Source organism: Myotis brandtii, unplaced genomic scaffold (assembly GCF_000412655.1).
Source record: "Myotis brandtii unplaced genomic scaffold, ASM41265v1 scaffold89, whole genome shotgun sequence".
Classification (NCBI taxonomy): domain Eukaryota; kingdom Metazoa; phylum Chordata; class Mammalia; order Chiroptera; family Vespertilionidae; genus Myotis; species Myotis brandtii.
Genome location: NW_005371645.1, coordinates 2,926,021 through 2,933,561, shown reverse-complemented (window position 1 = coordinate 2,933,561; position 7,541 = coordinate 2,926,021). Strand labels below are relative to the sequence as shown.

The following is a 7,541-nucleotide window of genomic DNA, read 5'->3' as shown; positions in this document are numbered from 1 at the left end:
GTTGGGCAGGGCAGGACGCCTGGCTTCTGCCCAGCCCCAGTCACTCCGGGCAGGTGAGCAGCGCACGCCAGCACCCCGCCCCGGCTGCTCCGGGCAGTGCCAGTGAGAGCCTCTGAGCAGGGGAGGCAGGCCGGAGGAGGGTGGCCTGTACTCCCCACATGGCCGTGGTGGCAGTCGTGAGTGTGCCAAGCAGAGCCTAGGAGCCAAGCTGAAGTAGTGCCTGCAGGCCAACAGCGCTGAGGAGTGGCTGCGCAAGTCCCGCCTCCTGGCCCAGAAGGTGCGCAATCGCAGGGACAGCCACCGTGGCAGGCCAGATTGACGTCCTCCTGGCTGCGCCACGGGGGTTTGCGGATCTGCAGAGCCACAGGCCTCCGGTGCGCACATCCTCTCCTCCCCCCCTGGCGTGCGAACGTCCCCCAGCGTGCTGTCACCCTCACGCGCCTGCAACAGTCCCGAACCAAGGCATGCGCAAGTTCCCCCAGCCCCTCCACCGCACTTCCATCAACCCCAGCATGCCTCCGGCACACTCATGTCCTTTGGAGAGTGTCTGGGTGTTCTGGGTGCTGAGGGTGTGTGCCTGTGAGATGACAGTGAGAGGGCGGAGTGGTGATGCCCCGTTCCTGCAGAGGCCAGTGCAGCGAGGAGATCACCTCCATGGGGCTAATGCAGGTGCTGAGGCGGGAGCAGGTGCAGACAGACATACCTGGTGGGTGCGGGCGGCCCTTGCTGAGGTGCCTTGGGTCAGCGTTCAAGATCAAGAACCCAGAGGCGGAAAGGAATTCCGTCCTCTCAGTGAAATGGTGGGATAGTCGGGGTGACTGCAGAGGAGAAATGTGCACTTTGGGTGCCAGCACCCATGAGCGAAGGCTGCCCAGATTGAGCCTCGCTCGCTTGGGGCCTAGTGCACTCCTGCCGGGCAGCGGGTGACAGGACATGCTTTTCCGAGTTAATGAGAGAAAACATTGATTCTCCCACTGCCCGTGAAGGTGGAAAGTGGAGTGGGGAGACATGTGGAGAGTGAGTGGGGTTCCCTGTCTGGGGGTTCCAAATTTGCCATTGGTTCCTTTCACTGCTGACTAGAGATATACAGGGTGTCCCCCCAAAATGTATACACACTTTGAATACCTACTAATTCCAATGGGTTTAAGCATGAAAAGAAAGAAACAACAATGGAGCTGTCATCTGTTAAAAGTGCAGGCACAAACCCGCAGTCGGACATCCCCCAAGGGGTCCCGGATTGGAGAGGGTGCAGGCCAGACTGAGGGGCCCTTTTCCCTCCTGCCCCCCATACACGAATTTCGTGCACCAGGCCTCTAGTATCTTAATAATAAAGAAAGAATCCCCAGATGGTTTTTTAAAAAACAGATTCCTGGGATATACCCAAGACCCACTGATTTGGCACTTCCAGGGAAGGAACCTAAGACTTTGTCTTTAATGAGCCTCCCAGTGATTCTACTCAAAAGGGAAGTTTATGAAAAGCTCCATGGTGCCCTGCGGGCTGAGCCCCTTCCCGTGGGCCCGGACACCATCTGTGGCCAGCAGCCTCTCAACGGCCCCTTGAGCCCTGCCTCCTGGCACTGGCTCCACGTGACACTGGACTGCACTTTCTGACTCACATCTAACGAACAGAATACAACAGAAGTGATGGGATGTCTCTTCCGATAACAGGTTTTCGAAAGACTGCGGCTTCCATCTAAAGAGCATACTCTACAGATGGCTAATGGCCTGTGAGAGAAGCTCAACATCCCTCATCGTTAGTGGTGCAGACCAAACCACGGTGAGATACCACCTCACACCACTACGTGGCCACTATTGAAGGAAAAAGAAAACAGAAAATAACAAGTGGTGGTGAGAATGCAGAGAAACTGTAAGGCACGCGGTGGCACTGTTGGTTGGGATGTAAAATGGTGCAGCAGCTGTGGGAACGGTAGAGAGCGTTCCCCCAAATTAAAATAGAACTTTCCAGCAGTCCCCATCCTGGTATATATTCAAAAGAATTAGAAACAGTATCTGGCAAAGGTATTTGCACATCTGTGCTCACAGCAGCATTATTCACAAAACCCAAGGGATGGAAGCACCAGATGCCCATTAACAGATGAACAGATAAAAAAGAGACTGTGGTCCACACATACCATGGAACATTATTCAGCTTTAAATGTATAGGAAATTCCACCTGCAATATGGATGAACTGGAAGACATTACACTAAGTGAAATAATCCAGTAACAAAACAAAAATAGATAATGTAAGATTCCATTTATGTGACATACCTACAGTAGTCACAACCTACAGTTGTCTTCAAAACGACAGAGAGTAGGTGGTGGCTGCCAGGGAATGGGGAGGGGCAGAGAGGTGCTCAGTGAGTATGGAGTACTGGTTGGCAAGATGAGAAAGTTCTGGAGATCTGCACACAGCGACGTGAGTGCGTGTACACCACTGAAATGTGCACTAAAAATGGGGAAGGTGCTTGCAAAAGAAGAAAGATGTGGCTCCCGCCCAGGCTCTCGCGCTCGGTGCACTCACTCGGCTGCTCCCTGCCTCCGGCTCTGTCAGATCACTCACCCAACTCGGAGGTGAACTTTCTGAGGCTGCCAACATGTGATAAACTTGGAAGTAGATCTTCAACCTCCCAAATCAATGAAGCCCCTTCAGTTGAAACTGCAGCTGGGTAACCTCATGAGAAACCTTGGACTAGAGCAGGGGTCCTCAAACTACAGCCCGCGGGCCACATGCAAATACAAATATTGTATTTGTTCCCGTTTTGTTTTTTTACTTCAAAATAAGATATGTGCAGTGTGCATAGGAATTTGTTCATAGTTTTTTTTAAACTATAGTCCGGCCCTCCAACGGTCTGAGGGACAGTGAACTGGCCCCCTGTTTAAAAAGTTTGAGGACTCCTGGACTAGAGGCACTCAACTAGCTGCAACTGATTGCTGACTCCCGAAAGGCTTATCTTGTGAAGCTGCTAAATTTGGGGGTAATTTGTTCTGCAGCGATAGGTAACTGACACAACATTAATTACATTTTGCTCAGTTAGTCAGATTGCAATGCAGATCCTACCAGGGCTCAGCTATAATGCTGCTTTTCAGGATATAAAAGTATATGGATATTGTGGCAGGCCACATAATGGGCTCCCCCAAAATGTCCGTATCCTAATCCCTGGAACCTGTGAATACGTTGTGTCATCTGGGACTTTGCAGCTGTAGTTAAGGTTACAAACTTTAAAGAAGAGAGATTAGCTGGGTGATCCACCTGGGCCCAATTCAATCACATGAACCCTAAAAGTACAGAACGTTTTCTGGCCGATGACAGGAGAGATTCCAAGTGTGAGAGGAACACCATCGCTGTGGGGTGGGCAGTGTTCGAGCTTGAGGAGGATGCAGGTGCCTCTGGAGGACAGAGCAGCAGCAGCGACTGGGGAGGATACTGGGACTAGGTCTACATCTGAAAGGAACTGAATTCAGCCCCAAACGGGAATGAGCTTGGAAACCCAACCCAAAGTCTCCAGAAAGGAACGCAGCCCCAATGACTCCTTGATTTTGGCCTTATGACAACCAGAGTAGAGAAGCCAGTCCGGCCAACCAGGACTGCAGATCTACAGAGGGGTGAGCTAGAGTGTGTGCTATTTCAGGACACCACGTGTGGGGTCATTTGTCATGCAGCAACAGAAAACGCATACTTATATGTATGATACCTGTTGGTTTTCAGAGCTGCACAACTATGACAGCTGGTAGGAAACAAAGTGATGCCTTTATCACTTTCCACTTGTTCTGCTGAAGCAACCGCCACGACCTCCGTGCCTCTGTGCTGCGGGCTGAGGTCCAGGCGGTGTTGCCAAGGCTCCCTGGGAAAGGCCTGCTGCGGTGGAGACACTCGCATGCTGGCGGGCTTGCCTAAGGCTGCTAGCCGGCGCCGCGAGGACCGCTCCAGGCCTCACCACACACTGGCCTCTGCGCTCTAGAGCAGGCCCAAGGTGCCAACTATGTGCAGGCAATGGACATATTCCTCAAATGCAAGACCCACATCGCATTCATAGCTTCGCTGAAGTCAATGTTAGAGCTTTGCCAATGGCGACGTAATGTTGCTAACAATGCACTAGCAAGCACAGGGCACTCGGGTGGTTGGATGGAAGTAGTTGTGTTTGTGGTTTTTTTAAAAGATATTTTAAATTGACACTGTGCTTGGATTGTTGACCAACTTCTACACAACGGAGTGATGCTGCCGGACGTGTTCCTACGGCCGTGAAGTGCATGCACTGAGTGCCCACGGCCTGGGGCGGGCAGCTGCCTCCCCAGCAGAGAAGCTTGCGAAAAGCTCCTGGTAAAGAGCCTGAAAAAGCCTAAAGATCTTGGATTGCACTTCTGTTTTATCTACAACTTTAAACATTTTATCTCCCCAAAGTGTGTGATTTTCAGGGAGCGTTCCCTAAGCCTGCCGTCACATAGAATAAAGGCGGACCCCCTGTTTTCCTGGGTGTGTTTAAATGGCTACAGCTGCCAAACAGTTGTTTGGATTAAAAACCAAAATAGTGAGTCCAATCAGGCTTTCTAGAGACAGTTATTTTGATGAAAGAAATCATATCTGAATGACCTTTGGCAACTTCTTATAGACAGTCAGTGGGTCCCACACATTCAGCCCTTCTGAGGAGCCAGGGGCGTTGATTGCTCAGGGAAAAGGGGTTCATGGGAAGAGAAAACTCGGAAACCTCGGTGATGAACACGTAGCCCGGCCTCCCAGGGACTGGGAGGCCATTAGGAACCACAAAAGGCTGCTGCCGCCACCCCTTTCTCATCTCTTTTTGAACATGGCATTGGGCCTTTCATGGTTCTGAAGTTTTCCTAAAACTCCTGTTAATTGAGTCTTTCCAGGCTAAGCTGCAGGATTTAAGTAATCCAACAACACTCGAAAAGGAGTTCCTGGAATGTCCCTGCTGTCTCCGCAAGCTGGGTGAGAATGTCCGCAGCTTTCTGCTTTCAAGTCCTGGAAAACACTCTGGGAAGGAGACTAGGCTGGGTCGGGGCCACGTTTCTTACTGTGTTCTGCACAGTGAGGGCTGAAATCAGGGCTGCCCTCCACTCCCCACCACCTGGCCGTCCTAGGGCGCCGGTAGTGGGGGGTGGGGATCTGTGAGCTAGGGGCAGCCTCGGACAGACAGCCCATCATTCCGGATCCCCTGCTTTAGGTTCTGATTGTGATTTGTGATAATGCCATTTCTAGATAATACCTCTAATCTCCAAACTGGAGAAAGGAACCCAAAATTCTGTAAGTCATCTTGAAGGGAGAGGGGCTGACAGTGGTGGTTGGAACTGGGCCTCACTCCCCAGCCGTCTCCCCTCTGACCGAAGCAGGCAGGCCAGCAGCTTGGGAAATGGGAAGGAAAGAAACTGAACTCAGCAAAATGACCGCATGAAGACCCAGCCTGGAGCAGCCAGGATTATCCGGAGAAAGGCTGGCTGGCCTTCGACCTCTCTCCTCCCCTAGGACACTCTGGGTGTAGCGTGGGTGTCATCTTGTACTTGCAGTCTCTTTACTTTTGTTCTGACTGTTACAGATGACTTTCCAGCACGCTGCCATGCATGTGTGCTCATCCTGAAATATACACATCTTGGAATATATTTGGAACAGAAATGGGATTTTAAGGAAACAAGGACTATGGGTTTCAGGACCCCTTTGTCTGCCCCCAATGCCCCCACCAGCTCGCTCTGCCCAGGGCACCTGGGCCGTGGTCTGGAGTCAGAGCCGGGGCACCGGGTTCATCGCTGGCTCTCACGAGCTGTATAGCTTTAAGCAAATTGCGTAGACATTCAAGGCCTCGTTTTCTGGGCGGTAAAATGGATAATGCAGGTGTCTCTCCAGGGCCTCGGTGAGGAGCAGGGAGATGCCCGGGTGAAGCTGAGCACCGAGCTGTGCCAGATCGCTCGAAGCCGCCTCTTCTCCCGTCTCAAGTGAGCCGAGCCGCGTGGGGAACCTGTGCAATTTCGACAGCTGGTGTCATCGGTTGTTGGAGACTCTCTTTCCTGCGTCAGAATGTGCCCCTCCTGCCCCAAGTGTCGCCTGTGTCATTCTCTCCCTCGGAAAGAGTCCTGGCCCCAGACGGGCACTTAGCCCATGCGCACGCCTAACCGCCCTGTTCTCCAGGCCCCAGAGGTGCCGTGAAGACCAGTGAGCTGTTAACAAGGGTGAGAGATGGAAGGCACAAGCTGTCTGATGGATGTGCTTTAGTTGCAAAATTGTGTGGAACATGAAATGCTGAAGACTTGGACACTGGTAAACAGGATGCTTATGGCAGCCAATTCCCCATTCGAACATGCAATTGCTCCCCCTCTGGTCTAGCAGAGCTTGCCAGCAGCTTCCTCTTACTGCCGAGTGTGGGGGGCCAGGGTGTGACCTCTGAGACGAGGGCCTGGGGCTGGCTGCTGCTAGCCAAGGGCTCAGGCAAATGATCAGTCCTCCCTCCACATTCTGCTTTCTCTGCAGAACAGATACTCACAGCACCTGCCCCTCTCGCCAGTTTTGAGGAGGGGCTGGGATGGTGACTGTGAAGGGCCTGGCATGCAGGAAGCGCCCCTTGAGCACAGGATCCTGTCACCAGCTCCGCCACCATAAGGTCACCCTCATCTTGGTGGTGCTCAGTGTACAAGATCAAATCGTAAAGCAATCCGCCTCCTGCCCCGCATGGGCGCTCAGTTAATGGTGGAGGTATCATGTCTGTCGTGAATATCAACTCTAAAATCTAATCCTTCTTTTCCTTCTAATCCTTCAAGGGCTTGTCCCTTCTGCAAGGTCTCTGGTTCTTCCCCACCCTCACCCATGGCTACCAAAGGGTGTGGAAGGGTGGATTCCTATGGCAGACACTGCCGGTTGCCACCCCAGCAGCTAGACCCCTTCCTCCTTGCTCAGCCGCAGGGGAGGAGTCAGGATGGGTGCCAGCCAGCTCTGCAATCCCAGTACCTGACCCTCAGGTTCCAGGGGAAGGTATGTGCTGAGCTCTGGCCAATGACACCTAAAGGGCAAGTCTCCCAAGGAAAGAGTGAGCGCCTCCTTCCGCCCGCCTCCTCCTGCCCACGGGAGGCGTGGCGCTTGGAGCTGCAGGCGCCCTGTGTGACATGTGCTCCCAAGGATGAGGACAAGTCAGCGTGTGAAAGACGGCAGAGCGGGAAAGTAGAGTGAGTCCAGATGCGCAATGACGGTGCTGAGCTGCTGAATCCGTGATGGGCTGCTTGCCGCCAAGCCTTCTTTTCCACCAAATGAGCTGCGCTGGGGTTGGCCCAGTCAGTCCGGTTTTCTGCCTCTTCGTTGATATACTGGTTTCCTGTTTGCAGCCTGGACAACGACTGCTGTTCAAATCCTGCCCAGATGTAAAGGGGTTCCTTCCCACCTTCTTCCCCCGCATCTGGGGAGTCAGCGTCTTTAAGGAAACCCCACGCTCACCACGACAGTGAGCTGCTCGGAGAAGGTCGCCAAGGGCCTCGTCATCGGTATGTCCAACTCTCATCTGCCACCGCCTCCTGCCCCACCCCCGCCTCCTGCCCCGACCCCCGC

The 7,541-nt window shown here is 53.1% G+C and overlaps 1 pseudogene; it reads right to left on the bottom strand.

The window, feature by feature from the left end:
* Positions 1 to 7,475, bottom strand: part of LOC102250824 — a 116,686-nt pseudogene extending 109,211 nt beyond the window's left edge.
* Positions 7,476 to 7,541: the final 66 nt, after the last annotated feature.